Source organism: Rhinoderma darwinii, unplaced genomic scaffold, assembly GCF_050947455.1.
Source record: "Rhinoderma darwinii isolate aRhiDar2 unplaced genomic scaffold, aRhiDar2.hap1 Scaffold_588, whole genome shotgun sequence".
NCBI lineage: Eukaryota > Metazoa > Chordata > Amphibia > Anura > Rhinodermatidae > Rhinoderma > Rhinoderma darwinii.
In genome coordinates, this window is record NW_027464142.1 from 25,307 (window position 1) to 46,377 (window position 21,071).

General features: G+C 47.8%; 14 non-coding genes across 14 annotated transcripts; all 14 read right to left on the bottom strand.

Annotated features, from left to right (window-relative positions):
• Positions 1-1,251: 1,251 nt before the first annotated feature.
• LOC142724762 (U2 spliceosomal RNA) lies at positions 1,252-1,442 on the bottom strand. The gene has a single exon (XR_012876244.1). It is a non-coding gene; the product is annotated as a U2 spliceosomal RNA (small nuclear RNA).
• A 1,288-nt stretch (positions 1,443-2,730) lies between these two features.
• Positions 2,731-2,921, bottom strand: LOC142724774 (U2 spliceosomal RNA). The gene has a single exon (XR_012876255.1). It is a non-coding gene; the product is annotated as a U2 spliceosomal RNA (small nuclear RNA).
• Positions 2,922-4,220: 1,299 nt separating this feature from the next.
• Positions 4,221-4,411, bottom strand: LOC142724781 (U2 spliceosomal RNA). Its single transcript, XR_012876261.1, has one exon. It is a non-coding gene; the product is annotated as a U2 spliceosomal RNA (small nuclear RNA).
• Positions 4,412-5,703: 1,292 nt separating this feature from the next.
• LOC142724767 (U2 spliceosomal RNA) lies at positions 5,704-5,894 on the bottom strand. The gene has a single exon (XR_012876248.1). It is a non-coding gene; the product is annotated as a U2 spliceosomal RNA (small nuclear RNA).
• A 1,284-nt stretch (positions 5,895-7,178) lies between these two features.
• On the bottom strand, positions 7,179-7,367 carry LOC142724772 (U2 spliceosomal RNA). Its single transcript, XR_012876253.1, has one exon. It is a non-coding gene; the product is annotated as a U2 spliceosomal RNA (small nuclear RNA).
• A 1,296-nt stretch (positions 7,368-8,663) lies between these two features.
• Positions 8,664-8,853, bottom strand: LOC142724771 (U2 spliceosomal RNA). Its single transcript, XR_012876252.1, has one exon. It is a non-coding gene; the product is annotated as a U2 spliceosomal RNA (small nuclear RNA).
• A 1,287-nt stretch (positions 8,854-10,140) lies between these two features.
• Positions 10,141-10,331, bottom strand: LOC142724782 (U2 spliceosomal RNA). The gene has a single exon (XR_012876262.1). It is a non-coding gene; the product is annotated as a U2 spliceosomal RNA (small nuclear RNA).
• A 1,288-nt stretch (positions 10,332-11,619) lies between these two features.
• Positions 11,620-11,810, bottom strand: LOC142724756 (U2 spliceosomal RNA). The gene has a single exon (XR_012876238.1). It is a non-coding gene; the product is annotated as a U2 spliceosomal RNA (small nuclear RNA).
• Positions 11,811-13,110: 1,300 nt separating this feature from the next.
• Positions 13,111-13,301, bottom strand: LOC142724757 (U2 spliceosomal RNA). Its single transcript, XR_012876239.1, has one exon. It is a non-coding gene; the product is annotated as a U2 spliceosomal RNA (small nuclear RNA).
• Positions 13,302-14,603: 1,302 nt separating this feature from the next.
• LOC142724761 (U2 spliceosomal RNA) lies at positions 14,604-14,794 on the bottom strand. The gene has a single exon (XR_012876243.1). It is a non-coding gene; the product is annotated as a U2 spliceosomal RNA (small nuclear RNA).
• Positions 14,795-16,098: 1,304 nt separating this feature from the next.
• On the bottom strand, positions 16,099-16,289 carry LOC142724783 (U2 spliceosomal RNA). Its single transcript, XR_012876263.1, has one exon. It is a non-coding gene; the product is annotated as a U2 spliceosomal RNA (small nuclear RNA).
• Positions 16,290-17,577: 1,288 nt separating this feature from the next.
• LOC142724784 (U2 spliceosomal RNA) lies at positions 17,578-17,768 on the bottom strand. Its single transcript, XR_012876264.1, has one exon. It is a non-coding gene; the product is annotated as a U2 spliceosomal RNA (small nuclear RNA).
• Positions 17,769-19,048: 1,280 nt separating this feature from the next.
• On the bottom strand, positions 19,049-19,239 carry LOC142724785 (U2 spliceosomal RNA). Its single transcript, XR_012876265.1, has one exon. It is a non-coding gene; the product is annotated as a U2 spliceosomal RNA (small nuclear RNA).
• Positions 19,240-20,535: 1,296 nt separating this feature from the next.
• On the bottom strand, positions 20,536-20,726 carry LOC142724788 (U2 spliceosomal RNA). Its single transcript, XR_012876267.1, has one exon. It is a non-coding gene; the product is annotated as a U2 spliceosomal RNA (small nuclear RNA).
• Positions 20,727-21,071: the final 345 nt, after the last annotated feature.

Below are 21,071 nucleotides of genomic sequence, written 5' to 3' on the forward strand. Positions count from 1 at the left end.
TACTGCTGTTCAGCCCTTGCAGCGATTCAGCCTACTTCTAGGCAATTCCATGGGGCCCTGCAGGCTCACACACTCACAGCTACACGGGAGGTGAATAAAGGCCGGAGAGGAAGCCAGACAGGATTTGCTTCTTTTGCTTGCACCACAATGCAGTGCTGAAAGAGGAGGAATCTACATAAAAACGCCTTCCTGGCAACGCCCAAATGCCCTGCTGCCATGCAGATAAACACTGGCAGCGGCAGCAAGTGCATGCCCACAGCCACCCCTTGTTCCTTCACACCTTGTATCAGCTGTAATCCAGTCCAGTCCAGTGCTGCCTGCTGAGCAGCACTGACCAACACTGCCTGGGCCCAGGCTTTTATCTCTGAGGCCCCATTATGATGTCAGAAAGCTGGCTCTGGAATCCTGAGGGCTCCACTATGACACGTGCAAAGTTCCGTCTGAACTTTATATAAGACGGTGAGGCTCAGTCAGTCACTCAGTGTTGCCTGAGAGGGCAACACTGCAACAGCCGGCCGCCAGGCTGTCTTTTTTTTGCACAGCTAGTTGCCTCCAGGAGGCCACAAGAGGGAGACAAGGGACTGCAAAATGGAAAATAGGCATCCACCAACTTTACAGACAACTTCTCCTTGCTCCTACAACCTCCATCCCTTGCACAGTTTGTTATTCTTCTAGGTAACATAGTAACAAATCCAAATTGCTGCTCTCTTTGTAGGCAAGCAAGGCTTTGTTGCAACTGCAATTCTTACTTCTTCTTGAAATGTAGGGACGACAGTACATTCCATCACATCCATCTAGTGTACACAGGTAGGTCCATTGTGGCGGGCAGGCGAGCGGGCGGGCTGCTTTATTGGCTGTTTGCTGTTCCCCTACTCCACTCCACTATTTGACTGTTGTGCTGCATCAATCAATCAATCAATCAATCAATCAATCAATCAATCAATCAATCAATCAGTGGCTGGCTCAGGTGCAGCTCTTTAACTTACCTAAAAGGGAGGGCGGAGAGAAGACAAGGAAGGTGAATGAGGTGTTCCAATGTGAAATGCCGGAAACACAGAAACACAGACGACACACAACAAGAGGTGGCAATCTATTCATTAATTGCATTTAATCAATGAGCTCATTATCACTCATGCATTGTCCAACAGGTGTTGAAATAATGGGATTAAAGGGGAGATCCCTTCAGAAAGACAGAAACAATAGCAAAGACAAAAAACACTTTTGGAATCTGCTTTTAGTCAACACATAAGGAAAGGGTGCACCGGTCCTGGAAATACTGCAATACCAGGTCAATGCGTGGAGTGGACAGAGCAAGCTCTATTTCCATCTCCCTGTTCTAAAAATCCATTTAATATATGGTCCCCAGATAGGGGACGTATCAGATATTAAACTGATAAGAACAGATACTACACTTGATCTTAGCCAAAAGGCCGAGAAGCGATAACCCGAACGGGCCGCGCGTTGCCCGAGCCTGCCCGATACTGCTGTTCAGCCCTTGCAGCGATTCAGCCTACTTCTAGGCAATTCCATGGGGCCCTGCAGGCTCACACACTCACAGCTACACGGGAGGTGAATAAAGGCCGGAGAGGAAGCCAGACAGGATTTGCTTCTTTTGCTTGCACCACAATGCAGTGCTGAAAGAGGAGGAATCTACATAAAAACGCCTTCCTGGCAACGCCCAAATGCCCTGCTGCCATGCAGATAAACACTGGCAGCGGCAGCAAGTGCATGCCCACAGCCACCCCTTGTTCCTTCACACCTTGTATCAGCTGTAATCCAGTCCAGTCCAGTGCTGCCTGCTGAGCAGCACTGACCAACACTGCCTGGGCCCAGGCTTTTATCTCTGAGGCCCCATTATGATGTCAGAAAGCTGGCTCTGGAATCCTGAGGGCTCCACTATGACACGTGCAAAGTTCCGTCTGAACTTTATATAAGACGGTGAGGCTCAGTCAGTCACTCAGTGTTGCCTGAGAGGGCAACACTGCAACAGCCGGCCGCCAGGCTGTCTTTTTTTTGCACAGCTAGTTGCCTCCAGGAGGCCACAAGAGGGAGACAAGGGACTGCAAAATGGAAAATAGGCATCCACCAACTTTACAGACAACTTCTCCTTGCTCCTACAACCTCCATCCTTGCACAGTTTGTTATTCTTCTAGGTAACATAGTAACAAATCCAAATTGCTGCTCTCTTTGTAGGCAAGCAAGGCTTTGTTGCAACTGCAATTCTTACTTCTTCTTGAAATGTAGGGACGACAGTACATTCCATCACATCCATCTAGTGTACACAGGTAGGTCCATTGTGGCGGGCAGGCGAGCGGGCGGGCTGCTTTATTGGCTGTTTGCTGTTCCCCTACTCCACTCCACTATTTGACTGTTGTGCTGCATCAATCAATCAATCAATCAATCAATCAATCAATCAATCAATCAATCAATCAGTGGCTGGCTCAGGTGCAGCTCTTTAACTTACCTAAAAGGGAGGGCGGAGAGAAGACAAGGAAGGTGAATGAGGTGTTCCAATGTGAAATGCCGGAAACACAGAAACACAGACGACACACAACAAGAGGTGGCAATCTATTCATTAATTGCATTTAATCAATGAGCTCATTATCACTCATGCATTGTCCAACAGGTGTTGAAATAATGGGATTAAAAGGGGAGATCCCTTCAGAAAGACAGAAACAATAGCAAAGACAAAAAACACTTTTGGAATCTGCTTTTAGTCAACACATAAGGAAAGGGTGCACCGGTCCTGGAAATACTGCAATACCAGGTCAATGCGTGGAGTGGACAGAGCAAGCTCTATTTCCATCTCCCTGTTCTAAAAATCCATTTAATATATGGTCCCCAGATAGGGGACGTATCAGATATTAAACTGATAAGAACAGATACTACACTTGATCTTAGCCAAAAGGCCGAGAAGCGATAACCCGAACGGGCCGCGCGTTGCCCGAGCCTGCCCGATACTGCTGTTCAGCCCTTGCAGCGATTCAGCCTACTTCTAGGCAATTCCATGGGGCCCTGCAGGCTCACACACTCACAGCTACACGGGAGGTGAATAAAGGCCGGAGAGGAAGCCAGACAGGATTTGCTTCTTTTGCTTGCACCACAATGCAGTGCTGAAAGAGGAGGAATCTACATAAAAACGCCTTCCTGGCAACGCCCAAATGCCCTGCTGCCATGCAGATAAACACTGGCAGCGGCAGCAAGTGCATGCCCACAGCCACCCCTTGTTCCTTCACACCTTGTATCAGCTGTAATCCAGTCCAGTCCAGTGCTGCCTGCTGAGCAGCACTGACCAACACTGCCTGGGCCCAGGCTTTTATCTCTGAGGCCCCATTATGATGTCAGAAAGCTGGCTCTGGAATCCTGAGGGCTCCACTATGACACGTGCAAAGTTCCGTCTGAACTTTATATAAGACGGTGAGGCTCAGTCAGTCACTCAGTGTTGCCTGAGAGGGCAACACTGCAACAGCCGGCCGCCAGGCTGTCTTTTTTTTGCACAGCTAGTTGCCTCCAGGAGGCCACAAGAGGGAGACAAGGGACTGCAAAATGGAAAATAGGCATCCACCAACTTTACAGACAACTTCTCCTTGCTCCTACAACCTCCATCCTTGCACAGTTTGTTATTCTTCTAGGTAACATAGTAACAAATCCAAATTGCTGCTCTCTTTGTAGGCAAGCAAGGCTTTGTTGCAACTGCAATTCTTACTTCTTCTTGAAATGTAGGGACGACAGTACATTCCATCACATCCATCTAGTGTACACAGGTAGGTCCATTGTGGCGGGCAGGCGAGCGGGCGGGCTGCTTTATTGGCTGTTTGCTGTTCCCCTACTCCACTCCACTATTTGACTGTTGTGCTGCATCAATCAATCAATCAATCAATCAATCAATCAATCAATCAATCAATCAATCAATCAATCAATCAGTGGCTGGCTCAGGTGCAGCTCTTTAACTTACCTAAAAGGGAGGGCGGAGAGAAGACAAGGAAGGTGAATGAGGTGTTCCAATGTGAAATGCCAGAAACACAGAAACACAGACGACACACAACAAGAGGTGGCAATCTATTCATTAATTGCATTTAATCAATGAGCTCATTATCACTCATGCATTGTCCAACAGGTGTGAAATAATGGGATTAAAAGGGGAGATCCCTTCAGAAAGACAGAAACAATAGCAAAGACAAAAAACACTTTTGGAATCTGCTTTTAGTCAACACATAAGGAAAGGGTGCACCGGTCCTGGAAATACTGCAATACCAGGTCAATGCGTGGAGTGGACAGAGCAAGCTCTATTTCCATCTCCCTGTTCTAAAAATCCATTTAATATATGGTCCCCAGATAGGGGACGTATCAGATATTAAACTGATAAGAACAGATACTACACTTGATCTTAGCCAAAAGGCCGAGAAGCGATACCCCGAACGGGCCGCGCGTTGCCCGAGCCTGCCCGATACTGCTGTTCAGCCCTTGCAGCGATTCAGCCTACTTCTAGGCAATTCCATGGGGCCCTGCAGGCTCACACACTCACAGCTACACGGGAGGTGAATAAAGGCCGGAGAGGAAGCCAGACAGGATTTGCTTCTTTTGCTTGCACCACAATGCAGTGCTGAAAGAGGAGGAATCTACATAAAAACGCCTTCCTGGCAACGCCCAAATGCCCTGCTGCCATGCAGATAAACACTGGCAGCGGCAGCAAGTGCATGCCCACAGCCACCCCTTGTTCCTTCACACCTTGTATCAGCTGTAATCCAGTCCAGTCCAGTGCTGCCTGCTGAGCAGCACTGACCAACACTGCCTGGGCCCAGGCTTTTATCTCTGAGGCCCCATTATGATGTCAGAAGCTGGCTCTGGAATCCTGAGGGCTCCACTATGACACGTGCAAAGTTCCGTCTGAACTTTATATAAGACGGTGAGGCTCAGTCAGTCACTCAGTGTTGCCTGAGAGGGCAACACTGCAACAGCCCGGCCGCCAGGCTGTCTTTTTTTTGCACAGCTAGTTTGCCTCCAGGAGGCCACAAGAGGGAGACAAGGGGACTGCAAAATGGAAAATAGGCATCCACCAACTTTACAGACAACTTCTCCTTGCTCCTACAACCTCCATCCTTGCACAGTTTGTTATTCTTCTAGGTAACATAGTAACAAATCCAAATTGCTGCTCTCTTTGTAGGCAAGCAAGGCTTTGTTGCAACTGCAATTCTTACTTCTTCTTGAAATGTAAGGGAACGACAGTACATTCCATCACATCCATCTAGTGTACACAGGTAGGGTCCATTGTGGCGGGCAGGCGAGCGGGCGGGCTGCTTTATTGGCTGTTTGCTGTTCCCCTACTCCACTCCACTATTGACTGTTGTGCTGCATCAATCAATCAATCAATCAATCAATCAATCAATCAATCAATCAATCAATCAATCAGTGGCTGGCTCAGGTGCAGCTCTTTAACTTACCTAAAAGGGAGGGCGGAGAGAAGACAAGGAAGGTGATGAGGTGTTCCAATGTGAAATGCCGGAAACACAGAAACACAGACGACACACAACAAGAGGTGGCAATCTATTCATTAATTGCATTTAATCAATGAGCTCATATCACTCATGCATTGTCCAACAGGTGTTGAAATAATGGGATAAAAGGGGAGATCCCTTCAGAAAGACAGAAACAATAGCAAAGACAAAAACACTTTTGGAATCTGCTTTTAGTCAACACATAAGGAAAGGGTGCTCCGGTCCTGGAAATACTGCAATACCAGGTCAATGCGTGGAGTGGACAGAGCAAGCTCTATTTCCATCTCCCTGTTCTAAAAATCCATTTAATATATGGTCCCCAGATAGGGGACGTATCAGATATTAAACTGATAAGAACAGATACTACACTTGATCTTAGCCAAAAGGCCGAGAAGCGATAACCCGAACGGGCCGCGCGTTGCCCGAGCCTGCCCGATACTGCTGTTCAGCCCTTGCAGCGATTCAGCCTACTTCTAGGCAATTCCATGGGGCCCTGCAGGCTCACACACTCACAGCTACACGGGAGGTGAATAAAGGCCGGAGAGGAAGCCAGACAGGATTTGCTTCTTTTGCTTGCACCACAATGCAGTGCTGAAAGAGGAGGAATCTACATAAAAACGCCTTCCTGGCAACGCCCAAATGCCCTGCTGCCATGCAGATAAACACTGGCAGCGGCAGCAAGTGCATGCCCACAGCCACCCCTTGTTCCTTCACACCTTGTATCAGCTGTAATCCAGTCCAGTCCAGTGCTGCCTGCTGAGCAGCACTGACCAACCACTGCCTGGGCCCAGGCTTTTATCTCTGAGGCCCCATTATGATGTCAGAAAGCTGGCTCTGGAATCCTGAGGGCTCCACTATGACACGTGCAAAGTTCCGTCTGAACTTTATATAAGACGGTGAGGCTCAGTCAGTCACTCAGTGTTGCCTGAGAGGGCAACACTGCAACAGCCGGCCGCCAGGCTGTCTTTTTTTTGCACAGCTAGTTGCCTCCAGGAGGCCACAAGAGGGAGACAAGGGACTGCAAAATGGAAAATAGGCATCCACCAACTTTACAGACAACTTCTCCTTGCTCCTACAACCTCCATCCTTGCACAGTTTGTTATTCTTCTAGGTAACATAGTAACAAATCCAATTGCTGCTCTCTTTGTAGGCAAGCAAGGCTTTGTTGCAACTGCAATTCTTACTTCTTCTTGAAATGTAGGGACGACAGTACATTCCATCACATCCATCTAGTGTACACAGGTAGGTCCATTGTGGCGGGCAGGCGAGCGGGCGGGCTGCTTTATTGGCTGTTTGCTGTTCCCCTACTCCACTCCACTATTTGACTGTTGTGCTGCATCAATCAATCAATCAATCAATCAATCAATCAATCAATCAATCAATCAGTGGCTGGCTCAGGTGCAGCTCTTTAACTTACCTAAAAGGGAGGGCGGAGAGAAGACAAGGAAGGTGAATGAGGTGTTCCAATGTGAAATGCCGGAAACACAGAAACACAGACGACACACAACAAGAGGTGGCAATCTATTCATTAATTGCATTTAATCAATGAGCTCATTATCACTCATGCATTGTCCAACAGGTGTTGAAATAATGGGATTAAAAGGGGAGATCCCTTCAGAAAGACAGAAACAATAGCAAAGACAAAAAACACTTTTGGAATCTGCTTTTAGTCAACACATAAGGAAAGGGTGCTCCGGTCCTGGAAATACTGCAATACCAGGTCAATGCGTGGAGTGGACAGAGCAAGCTCTATTTCCATCTCCCTGTTCTAAAAATCCATTTAATATATGGTCCCAGATAGGGACGTATCAGATATTAAACTGATAAGAACAGATACTACACTTGATCTTAGCCAAAAGGCCGAGAAGCGATAACCCGAACGGGCCGCGCGTTGCCCGAGCCTGCCCGATACTGCTGTTCAGCCCTTGCAGCGATTCAGCCTACTTCTAGGCAATTCCATGGGGCCCTGCAGGCTCACACACTCACAGCTACACGGGAGGTGAATAAAGGCCGGAGAGGAAGCCAGACAGGATTTGCTTCTTTTGCTTGCACCACAATGCAGTGCTGAAAGAGGAGGAATCTACATAAAACGCATTCCTGGCAACGCCCAAATGCCCTGCTGCCATGCAGATAAACACTGGCAGCGGCAGCAAGTGCATGCCCACAGCCACCCCTTGTTCCTTCACACCTTGTATCAGCTGTAATCCAGTCCAGTCCAGTGCTGCCTGCTGAGCAGCACTGACCAACACTGCCTGGGCCCAGGCTTTTATCTCTGAGGCCCCATTATGATGTCAGAAAGCTGGCTCTGGAATCCTGAGGGCTCCACTATGACACGTGCAAAGTTCCGTCTGAACTTTATATAAGACGGTGAGGCTCAGTCAGTCACTCAGTGTTGCCTGAGAGGGCAACACTGCAACAGCCGGCCGCCAGGCTGTCTTTTTTTTGCACAGCTAGTTGCCTCCAGGAGGCCACAAGAGGGAGACAAGGGACTGCAAAATGGAAAATAGGCATCCACCAACTTTACAGACAACTTCTCCTTGCTCCTACAACCTCCATCCTTGCACAGTTTGTTATTCTTCTAGGTAACATAGTAACAAATCCAAATTGCTGCTCTCTTTGTAGGCAAGCAAGGCTTTGTTGCAACTGCAATTCTTACTTCTTCTTGAAAATGTAGGGACGACAGTACATTCCATCACATCCATCTAGTGTACACAGGTAGGTCCATTGTGGCGGGCAGGCGAGCGGGCGGGCTGCTTTATTGGCTGTTTGCTGTTCCCCTACTCCACTCCACTATTTGACTGTTGTGCTGCATCAATCAATCAATCAATCAATCAATCAATCAATCAATCAATCAATCAATCAATCAATCAGTGGCTGGCTCAGGTGCAGCTCTTTAACTTACCTAAAAGGGAGGGCGGAGAGAAGACAAGGAAGGTGAATGAGGTGTTCCAATGTGAAATGCCGGAAACACAGAAACACAGACGACACACAACAAGAGGTGGCAATCTATTCATTAATTGCATTTAATCAATGAGCTCATTATCACTCATGCATTGTCCAACAGGTGTTGAAATAATGGGATTAAAAGGGGAGATCCCTTCAGAAAGACAGAAACAATAGCAAAGACAAAAAACACTTTTGGAATCTGCTTTTAGTCAACACATAAGGAAAGGGTGCACCGGTCCTGGAAATACTGCAATACCAGGTCAATGCGTGGAGTGGACAGAGCAAGCTCTATTTCCATCTCCCTGTTCTAAAAATCCATTTAATATATGGTCCCCAGATAGGGGACGTATCAGATATTAAACTGATAGAACAGATACTACACTTGATCTTAGCCAAAAGGCCGAGAAGCGATAACCCGAACGGGCCGCGCGTTGCCCGAGCCTGCCCGATACTGCTGTTCAGCCCTTGCAGCGATTCAGCCTACTTCTAGGCAATTCCATGGGGCCCTGCAGGCTCACACACTCACAGCTACACGGGAGGTGAATAAAGGCCGGAGAGGAAGCCAGACAGGATTTGCTTCTTTTGCTTGCACCACAATGCAGTGCTGAAAGAGGAGGAATCTACATAAAAACGCCTTCCTGGCAACGCCCAAATGCCCTGCTGCCATGCAGATAAACACTGGCAGCGGCAGCAAGTGCATGCCCACAGCCACCCCTTGTTCCTTCACACCTTGTATCAGCTGTAATCCAGTCCAGTCCAGTGCTGCCTGCTGAGCAGCACTGACCAACACTGCCTGGGCCCAGGCTTTTATCTCTGAGGCCCCATTATGATGTCAGAAAGCTGGCTCTGGAATCCTGAGGGCTCCACTATGACACGTGCAAAGTTCCGTCTGAACTTTATATAAGACGGTGAGGCTCAGTCAGTCACTCAGTGTTGCCTGAGAGGGCAACACTGCAACAGCCGGCCGCCAGGCTGTCTTTTTTTTGCACAGCTAGTTGCCTCCAGGAGGCCACAAGAGGGAGACAAGGGACTGCAAAATGGAAAATAGGCATCCACCAACTTTACAGACAACTTCTCCTTGCTCCTACAACCTCCATCCTTGCACAGTTTGTTATTCTTCTAGGTAACATAGTAACAAATCAAATTGCTGCTCTCTTTGTAGGCAAGCAAGGCTTTGTTGCAACTGCAATTCTTACTTCTTCTTGAAATGTAGGGACGACAGTACATTCCATCACATCCATCTAGTGTACACAGGTAGGTCCATTGTGGCGGGCAGGCGAGCGGGCGGGCTGCTTTATTGGCTGTTTGCTGTTCCCCTACTCCACTCCACTATTTGACTGTTGTGCTGCATCAATCAATCAATCAATCAATCAATCAATCAATCAATCAATCAATCAATCAGTGGCTGGCTCAGGTGCAGCTCTTTAACTTACCTAAAAGGGAGGGCGGAGAGAAGACAAGGAAGGTGAATGAGGTGTTCCAATGTGAAATGCCGGAAACACAGAAACACAGACGACACACAACAAGAGGTGGCAATCTATTCATTAATTGCATTTAATCAATGAGCTCATTATCACTCATGCATTGTCCAACAGGTGTTGAAATAATGGGATTAAAAGGGGAGATCCCTTCAGAAAGACAGAAACAATAGCAAAGACAAAAAACACTTTTGGAATCTGCTTTTAGTCAACACATAAGGAAAGGGTGCACCGGTCCTGGAAATACTGCAATACCAGGTCAATGCGTGGAGTGGACAGAGCAAGCTCTATTTCCATCTCCCTGTTCTAAAAATCCATTTAATATATGGTCCCCAGATAGGGGACGTATCAGATATTAAACTGATAAGAACAGATACTACACTTGATCTTAGCCAAAAGGCCGAGAAGCGATAACCCGAACGGGCCGCGCGTTGCCCGAGCCTGCCCGATACTGCTGTTCAGCCCTTGCAGCGATTCAGCCTACTTCTAGGCAATTCCATGGGGCCCTGCAGGCTCACACACTCACAGCTACACGGGAGGTGAATAAAGGCCGGAGAGGAAGCCAGACAGGATTTGCTTCTTTTGCTTGCACCACAATGCAGTGCTGAAAGAGGAGGAATCTACATAAAAACGCCTTCCTGGCAACGCCCAAATGCCCTGCTGCCATGCAGATAAACACTGGCAGCGGCAGCAAGTGCATGCCCACAGCCACCCCTTGTTCCTTCACACCTTGTATCAGCTGTAATCCAGTCCAGTCCAGTGCTGCCTGCTGAGCAGCACTGACCAACACTGCCTGGGCCCAGGCTTTTATCTCTGAGGCCCCATTATGATGTCAGAAAGCTGGCTCTGGAATCCTGAGGGCTCCACTATGACACGTGCAAAGTTCCGTCTGAACTTTATATAAGACGGTGAGGCTCAGTCAGTCACTCAGTGTTGCCTGAGAGGGCAACACTGCAACAGCCGGCCGCCAGGCTGTCTTTTTTTTGCACAGCTAGTTGCCTCCAGGAGGCCACAAGAGGGAGACAAGGGACTGCAAAATGGAAAATAGGCATCCACCAACTTTACAGACAACTTCTCCTTGCTCCTACAACCTCCATCCTTGCACAGTTTGTTATTCTTCTAGGTAACATAGTAACAAATCCAAATTGCTGCTCTCTTTGTAGGCAAGCAAGGCTTTGTTGCAACTGCAATTCTTACTTCTTCTTGAAATGTAGGGACGACAGTACATTCCATCACATCCATCTAGTGTACACAGGTAGGTCCATTGTGGCGGGCAGGCGAGCGGGCGGGCTGCTTTATTGGCTGTTTGCTGTTCCCCTACTCCACTCCACTATTTGACTGTTGTGCTGCATCAATCAATCAATCAATCAATCAATCAATCAATCAATCAATCAATCAATCAGTGGCTGGCTCAGGTGCAGCTCTTTAACTTACCTAAAAGGGAGGGCGGAGAGAAGACAAGGAAGGTGAATGAGGTGTTCCAATGTGAAATGCCGGAAACACAGAAACACAGACGACACACAACAAGAGGTGGCAATCTATTCATTAATTGCATTTAATCAATGAGCTCATTATCACTCATGCATTGTCCAACAGGTGTTGAAATAATGGGATTAAAAGGGGAGATCCCTTCAGAAAGACAGAAACAATAGCAAAGACAAAAAACACTTTTGGAATCTGCTTTTAGTCAACACATAAGGAAAGGGTGCACCGGTCCTGGAAATACTGCAATACCAGGTCAATGCGTGGAGTGGACAGAGCAAGCTCTATTTCCATCTCCCTGTTCTAAAAATCCATTTAATATATGGTCCCCGGATAGGGGACGTATCAGATATTAAACTGATAAGAACAGATACTACACTTGATCTTAGCCAAAAGGCCGAGAAGCGATAACCCGAACGGGCCGCGCGTTGCCCGAGCCTGCCCGATACTGCTGTTCAGCCCTTGCAGCGATTCAGCCTACTTCTAGGCAATTCCATGGGGCCCTGCAGGCTCACACACTCACAGCTACACGGGAGGTGAATAAAGGCCGGAGAGGAAGCCAGACAGGATTTGCTTCTTTTGCTTGCACCACAATGCAGTGCTGAAAGAGGAGGAATCTACATAAAAACGCCTTCCTGGCAACGCCCAAATGCCCTGCTGCCATGCAGATAAACACTGGCAGCGGCAGCAAGTGCATGCCCACAGCCACCCCTTGTTCCTTCACACCTTGTATCAGCTGTAATCCAGTCCAGTCCAGTGCTGCCTGCTGAGCAGCACTGACCAACACTGCCTGGGCCCAGGCTTTTATCTCTGAGGCCCCATTATGATGTCAGAAAGCTGGCTCTGGAATCCTGAGGGCTCCACTATGACACGTGCAAAGTTCCGTCTGAACTTTATATAAGACGGTGAGGCTCAGTCAGTCACTCAGTGTTGCCTGAGAGGGCAACACTGCAACAGCCGGCCGCCAGGCTGTCTTTTTTTTGCACAGCTAGTTGCCTCCAGGAGGCCACAAGAGGGAGACAAGGGACTGCAAAATGGAAAATAGGCATCCACCAACTTTACAGACAACTTCTCCTTGCTCCTACAACCTCCATCCTTGCACAGTTTGTTATTCTTCTAGGTAACATAGTAACAAATCCAAATTGCTGCTCTCTTTGTAGGCAAGCAAGGCTTTGTTGCAACTGCAATTCTTACTTCTTCTTGAAATGTAGGGACGACAGTACATTCCATCACATCCATCTAGTGTACACAGGTAGGTCCATTGTGGCGGGCAGGTGAGCGGGCGGGCTGCTTTATTGGCTGTTTGCTGTTCCCCTACTCCACTCCACTATTTGACTGTTGTGCTGCATCAATCAATCAATCAATCAATCAATCAATCAATCAATCAATCAATCAATCAATCAATCAATCAGTGGCTGGCTCAGGTGCAGCTCTTTAACTTACCTAAAAGGGAGGGCGGAGAGAAGACAAGGAAGGTGAATGAGGTGTTCCAATGTGAAATGCCGGAAACACAGAAACACAGACGACACACAACAAGAGGTGGCAATCTATTCATTAATTGCATTTAATCAATGAGCTCATTATCACTCATGCATTGTCCAACAGGTGTTGAAATAATGGGATTAAAAGGGGAGATCCCTTCAGAAAGACAGAAACAATAGCAAAGACAAAAAACACTTTTGGAATCTGCTTTTAGTCAACACATAAGGAAAGGGTGCACCGGTCCTGGAAATACTGCAATACCAGGTCAATGCGTGGAGTGGACAGAGCAAGCTCTATTTCCATCTCCCTGTTCTAAAAATCCATTTAATATATGGTCCCCGGATAGGGGACGTATCAGATATTAAACTGATAAGAACAGATACTACACTTGATCTTAGCCAAAAGGCCGAGAAGCGATAACCCGAACGGGCCGCGCGTTGCCCGAGCCTGCCCGATACTGCTGTTCAGCCCTTGCAGCGATTCAGCCTACTTCTAGGCAATTCCATGGGGCCCTGCAGGCTCACACACTCACAGCTACACGGGAGGTGAATAAAGGCCGGAGAGGAAGCCAGACAGGATTTGCTTCTTTTGCTTGCACCACAATGCAGTGCTGAAAGAGGAGGAATCTACATAAAAACGCCTTCCTGGCAACGCCCAAATGCCCTGCTGCCATGCAGATAAACACTGGCAGCGGCAGCAAGTGCATGCCCACAGCCACCCCTTGTTCCTTCACACCTTGTATCAGCTGTAATCCAGTCCAGTCCAGTGCTGCCTGCTGAGCAGCACTGACCAACACTGCCTGGGCCCAGGCTTTTATCTCTGAGGCCCCATTATGATGTCAGAAAGCTGGCTCTGGAATCCTGAGGGCTCCACTATGACACGTGCAAAGTTCCGTCTGAACTTTATATAAGACGGTGAGGCTCAGTCAGTCACTCAGTGTTGCCTGAGAGGGCAACACTGCAACAGCCGGCCGCCAGGCTGTCTTTTTTTTGCACAGCTAGTTGCCTCCAGGAGGCCACAAGAGGGAGACAAGGGACTGCAAAATGGAAAATAGGCATCCACCAACTTTACAGACAACTTCTCCTTGCTCCTACAACCTCCATCCTTGCACAGTTTGTTATTCTTCTAGGTAACATAGTAACAAATCCAAATTGCTGCTCTCTTTGTAGGCAATCAAGGCTTTGTTGCAACTGCAATTCTTACTTCTTCTTGAAATGTAGGGACGACAGTACATTCCATCACATCCATCTAGTGTACACAGGTAGGTCCATTGTGGCGGGCAGGCGAGCGGGCGGGCTGCTTTATTGGCTGTTTGCTGTTCCCCTACTCCACTCCACTATTTGACTGTTGTGCTGCATCAATCAATCAATCAATCAATCAATCAATCAATCAATCAATCAATCAATCAATCAATCAATCAGTGGCTGGCTCAGGTGCAGCTCTTTAACTTACCTAAAAGGGAGGGCGGAGAGAAGACAAGGAAGGTGAATGAGGTGTTCCAATGTGAAATGCCGGAAACACAGAAACACAGACGACACACAACAAGAGGTGGCAATCTATTCATTAATTGCATTTAATCAATGAGCTCATTATCACTCATGCATTGTCCAACAGGTGTTGAAATAATGGGATTAAAAGGGGAGATCCCTTCAGAAAGACAGAAACAATAGCAAAGACAAAAAACACTTTTGGAATCTGCTTTTAGTCAACACATAAGGAAAGGGTGTGCACCGGTCCTGGAAATACTGCAATACCAGGTCAATGCGTGGAGTGGACAGAGCAAGCTCTATTTCCATCTCCCTGTTCTAAAAATCCATTTAATATATGGTCCCCAGATAGGGGACGTATCAGATATTAAACTGATAAGAACAGATACTACACTTGATCTTAGCCAAAAGGCCGAGAAGCGATAACCCGAACGGGCCGCGCGTTGCCCGAGCCTGCCCGATACTGCTGTTCAGCCCTTGCAGCGATTCAGCCTACTTCTAGGCAATTCCATGGGGCCCTGCAGGCTCACACACTCACAGCTACACGGGAGGTGAATAAAGGCCGGAGAGGAAGCCAGACAGGATTTGCTTCTTTTGCTTGCACCACAATGCAGTGCTGAAAGAGGAGGAATCTACATAAAAACGCCTTCCTGGCAACGCCCAAATGCCCTGCTGCCATGCAGATAAACACTGGCAGCGGCAGCAAGTGCATGCCCACAGCCACCCCTTGTTCCTTCACACCTTGTATCAGCTGTAATCCAGTCCAGTCCAGTGCTGCCTGCTGAGCAGCACTGACCAACACTGCCTGGGCCCAGGCTTTTATCTCTGAGGCCCCATTATGATGTCAGAAAGCTGGCTCTGGAATCCTGAGGGCTCCACTATGACACGTGCAAAGTTCCGTCTGAACTTTATATAAGACGGTGAGGCTCAGTCAGTCACTCAGTGTTGCCTGAGAGGGCAACACTGCAACAGCCGGCCGCCAGGCTGTCTTTTTTTTGCACAGCTAGTTGCCTCCAGGAGGCCACAAGAGGGAGACAAGGGACTGCAAAATGGAAAATAGGCATCCACCAACTTTACAGACAACTTCTCCTTGCTCCTACAACCTCCATCCTTGCACAGTTTGTTATTCTTCTAGGTAACATAGTAACAAATCCAAATTGCTGCTCTCTTTGTAGGCAAGCAAGGCTTTGTTGCAACTGCAATTCTTACTTCTTCTTGAAATGTAGGGACGACAGTACATTCCATCACATCCATCTAGTGTACACAGGTAGGTCCATTGTGGCGGGCAGGCGAGCGGGCGGGCTGCTTTATTGGCTGTTTGCTGTTCCCCTACTCCACTCCACTATTTGACTGTTGTGCTGCATCAATCAATCAATCAATCAATCAATCAATCAATCAATCAATCAATCAATCAATCAATCAATCAATCAGTGGCTGGCTCAGGTGCAGCTCTTTAACTTACCTAAAAGGGAGGGCGGAGAGAAGACAAAGAAGGTGAATGAGGTGTTCCAATGTGAAATGCCGGAAACACAGAAACACAGACGACACACAACAAGAGGTGGCAATCTATTCATTAATTGCATTTAATCAATGAGCTCATTATCACTCATGCATTGTCCAACAGGTGTTGAAATAATGGGATTAAAAGGGGAGATCCCTTCAGAAAGACAGAAACAATAGCAAAGACAAAAAACACTTTTGGAATCTGCTTTTAGTCAACACATAAGGAAAGGGTGCACCGGTCCTGGAAATACTGCAATACCAGGTCAATGCGTGGAGTGGACAGAGCAAGCTCTATTTCCATCTCCCTGTTCTAAAAATCCATTTAATATATGGTCCCCAGATAGGGGACGTATCAGATATTAAACTGATAAGAACAGATACTACACTTGATCTTAGCCAAAAGGCCGAGAAGCGATAACCCGAACGGGCCGCGCGTTGCCCGAGCCTGCCCGATACTGCTGTTCAGCCCTTGCAGCGATTCAGCCTACTTCTAGGCAATTCCATGGGGCCCTGCAGGCTCACACACTCACAGCTACACGGGAGGTGAATAAAGGCCGGAGAGGAAGCCAGACAGGATTTGCTTCTTTTGCTTGCACCACAATGCAGTGCTGAAAGAGGAGGAATCTACATAAAAACGCCTTCCTGGCAACGCCCAAATGCCCTGCTGCCATGCAGATAAACACTGGCAGCGGCAGCAAGTGCATGCCCACAGCCACCCCTTGTTCCTTCACACCTTGTATCAGCTGTAATCCAGTCCAGTCCAGTGCTGCCTGCTGAGCAGCACTGACCAACACTGCCTGGGCCCAGGCTTTTATCTCTGAGGCCCCATTATGATGTCAGAAAGCTGGCTCTGGAATCCTGAGGGCTCCACTATGACACGTGCAAAGTTCCGTCTGAACTTTATATAAGACGGTGAGGCTCAGTCAGTCACTCAGTGTTGCCTGAGAGGGCAACACTGCAACAGCCGGCCGCCAGGCTGTCTTTTTTTTGCACAGCTAGTTGCCTCCAGGAGGCCACAAGAGGGAGACAAGGGACTGCAAAATGGAAAATAGGCATCCACCAACTTTACAGACAACTTCTCCTTGCTCCTACAACCTCCATCCTTGCACAGTTTGTTATTCTTCTAGGTAACATAGTAACAAATCCAAATTGCTGCTCTCTTTGTAGGCAAGCAAGGCTTTGTTGCAACTGCAATTCTTACTTCTTCTTGAAATGTAGGGACGACAGTACATTCCATCACATCCATCTAGTGTACACAGGTAGGTCCATTGTGGCGGGCAGGCGAGCGGGCGGGCTGCTTTATTGGCTGTTTGCTGTTCCCCTACTCCACTCCACTATTTGACTGTTGTGCTGCATCAATCAATCAATCAATCAATCAATCAATCAATCAATCAATCAATCAATCAGTGGCTGGCTCAGGTGCAGCTCTTTAACTTACCTAAAAGGGAGGGCGGAGAGAAGACAAGGAAGGTGAATGAGGTGTTCCAATGTGAAATGCCGGAAACACAGAAACACAGACGACACACAACAAGAGGTGGCAATCTATTCATTAATTGCATTTAATCAATGAGCTCATTATCACTCATGCATTGTCCAACAGGTGTTGAAATAATGGGATTAAAAGGGGAGATCCCTTCAGAAAGACAGAAACAATAGCAAAGACAAAAAACACTTTTGGAATCTGCTTTTAGTCAACACATAAGGAAAGGGTGCACCGGTCCTGGAAATACTGCAATACCAGGTCAATGCGTGGAGTGGACAGAGCAAGCTCTATTTCCATCTCCCTGTTCTAAAAATCCATTTAATATATGGTCCCCAGATAGGGGACGTATCAGATATTAAACTGATAAGAACAGATACTACACTTGATCTTAGCCAAAAGGCCGAGAAGCGATAACCCGAACGGGCCGCGCGTTGCCCGAGCCTGCCCGATACTGCTGTTCAGCCCTTGCAGCGATTCAGCCTACTTCTAGGCAATTCCATGGGGCCCTGCAGGCTCACACACTCACAGCTACACGGGAGGTGAATAAAGGCCGGAGAGGAAGCCAGACAGGATTTGCTTCTTTTGCTTGCACCACAATGCAGTGCTGAAAGAGGAGGAATCTACATAAAAACGCCTTCCTGGCAACGCCCAAATGCCCTGCTGCCATGCAGATAAACACTGGCAGCGGCAGCAAGTGCATGCCCACAGCCACCCCTTGTTTCCTTCACACCTTGTATCAGCTGTAATCCAGTCCAGTCCAGTGCTGCCTGCTGAGCAGCACTGACCAACACTGCCTGGGCCCAGGCTTTTATCTCTGAGGCCCCATTATGATGTCAGAAAGCTGGCTCTGGAATCCTGAGGGCTCCACTATGACACGTGCAAAGTTCCGTCTGAACTTTATATAAGACGGTGAGGCTCAGTCAGTCACTCAGTGTTGCCTGAGAGGGCAACACTGCAACAGCCGGCCGCCAGGCTGTCTTTTTTTTGCACAGCTAGTTGCCTCCAGGAGGCCACAAGAGGGAGACAAGGGACTGCAAAATGGAAAATAGGCATCCACCAACTTTACAGACAACTTCTCCTTGCTCCTACAACCTCCATCCTTGCACAGTTTGTTATTCTTCTAGGTAACATAGTAACAAATCCAAATTGCTGCTCTCTTTGTAGGCAAGCAAGGCTTTGTTGCAACTGCAATTCTTACTTCTTCTTGAAATGTAGGGACGACAGTACATTCCATCACATCCATCTAGTGTACACAGGTAGGTCCATTGTGGCGGGCAGGCGAGCGGGCGGGCTGCTTTATTGGCTGTTTGCTGTTCCCCTACTCCACTCCACTATTTGACTGTTGTGCTGCATCAATCAATCAATCAATCAATCAATCAATCAATCAATCAATCAGTGGCTGGCTCAGGTGCAGCTCTTTAACTTACCTAAAAGGGAGGGCGGAGAGAAGACAAGGAGGTGAATGAGGTGTTCCAATGTGAAATGCCGGAAACACAGAAACACAGACGACACACAACAAGAGGTGGCAATCTATTCATTAATTGCATTTAATCAATGAGCTCATTATCACTCATGCATTGTCCAACAGGTGTTGAAATAATGGGATTAAAAGGGGAGATCCCTTCAGAAAGACAGAAACAATAGCAAAGACAAAAAACACTTTTGGAATCTGCTTTTAGTCAACACATAAGGAAAGGGTGCACCGGTCCTGGAAATACTGCAATACCAGGTCAATGCGTGGAGTGGACAGAGCAAGCTCTATTTCCATCTCCCTGTTCTAAAAATCCATTTAATATATGGTCCCCAGATAGGGGACGTATCAGATATTAAACTGATAAGAACAGATACTACACTTGATCTTAGCCAAAAGGCCGAGAAGCGATAACCCGAACGGGCCGCGCGTTGCCCGAGCCTGCCCGATACTGCTGTTCAGCCCTTGCAGCGATTCAGCCTACTTCTAGGCAATTCCATGGGGCCCTGCAGGCTCACACACTCACAGCTACACGGGAGGTGAATAAAGGCCGGAGAGGAAGCCAGACAGGATTTGCTTCTTTTGCTTGCACCACAATGCAGTGCTGAAAGAGGAGGAATCTACATAAAAACGCCTTCCTGGCAACGCCCAAATGCCCTGCTGCCATGCAGATAAACACTGGCAGCGGCAGCAAGTGCATGCCCACAGCCACCCCTTGTTCCTTCACACCTTGTATCAGCTGTAATCCAGTCCAGTCCAGTGCTGCCTGCTGAGCAGCACTGACCAACACTGCCTGGGCCCAGGCTTTTATCTCTGAGGCCCCATTATGATGTCAGAAAGCTGGCTCTGGAATCCTGAGGGCTCCACTATGACACGTGCAAAGTTCCGTCTGAACTTTATATAAGACGGTGAGGCTCAGTCAGTCACTCAGTGTTGCCTGAGAGGGCAACACTGCAACAGCCGGCCGCCAGGCTGTCTTTTTTTTGCACAGCTAGTTGCCTCCAGGAGGCCACAAGAGGGAGACAAGGGACTGCAAAATGGAAAATAGGCATCCACCAACTTTACAGACAACTTCTCCTTGCTCCTACAACCTCCATCCTTGCACAGTTTGTTATTCTTCTAGGTAACATAGTAACAAATCCAAATTGCTGCTCTCTTTGTAGGCAAGCAAGGCTTTGTTGCAACTGCAATTCTTACTTCTTCTTGAAATGTAGGGACGACAGTACATTCCATCACATCCATCTAGTGTACACAGGTAGGTCCATTGTGGCGGGCAGGCGAGCGGGCGGGCTGCTTTATTGGCTGTTTGCTGTTCCCCTACTCCACTCCACTATTTGACTGTTGTGCTGCATCAATCAATCAATCAATCAATCAATCAATCAATCAATCAATCAATCAATCAATCAATCAGTGGCTGGCTCAGGTGCAGCTCTTTAACTTACCTAAAAGGGAGGGCGGAGAGAAGACAAGGAAGGTGAATGAGGTGTTCCAATGTGAAATGCCGGAAACACAGAAACACAGACGACACACAACAAGAGGTGGCAATCTATTCATTAATTGCATTTAATCAATGAGCTCATTATCACTCATGCATTGTCCAACAGGTGTTGAAATAATGGGATTAAAAGGGGAGATCCCTTCAGAAAGACAGAAACAATAGCAAAGACAAAAAACACTTTTGGAATCTGCTTTTAGTCAACACATAAGGAAAGGGTGCACCGGTCCTGGAAATACTGCAATACCAGGTCAATGCGTGGAGTGGACAGAGCAAGCTCTATTTCCATCTCCCTGTTCTAAAAATCCATTTAATATATGGTCCCCAGATAGGGGACGTATCAGATATTAAACTGATAAGAACAGATACTACACTTGATCTTAGCCAAAAGGCCGAGAAGCGATAACCCGAACGGGCCGCGCGTTGCCCGAGCCTGCCCGATACTGCTGTTCAGCCCTTGCAGCGATTCAGCCTACTTCTAGGCAATTCCATGGGGCCCTGCAGGCTCACACACTCACAGCTACACGGGAGGTGAATAAAGGCCGGAGAGGAAGCCAGACAGGATTTGCTTCTTTTGCTTGCACCACAATGCAGTGCTGAAAGAGGAGGAATCTACATAAAAACGCCTTCCTGGCAACGCCCAAATGCCCTGCTGCCATGCAGATAAACACTGGCAGCGGCAGCAAGTGCATGCCCACAGCCACCCCTTGTTCCTTCACACCTTGTATCAGCTGTAATCCAGTCCAGTC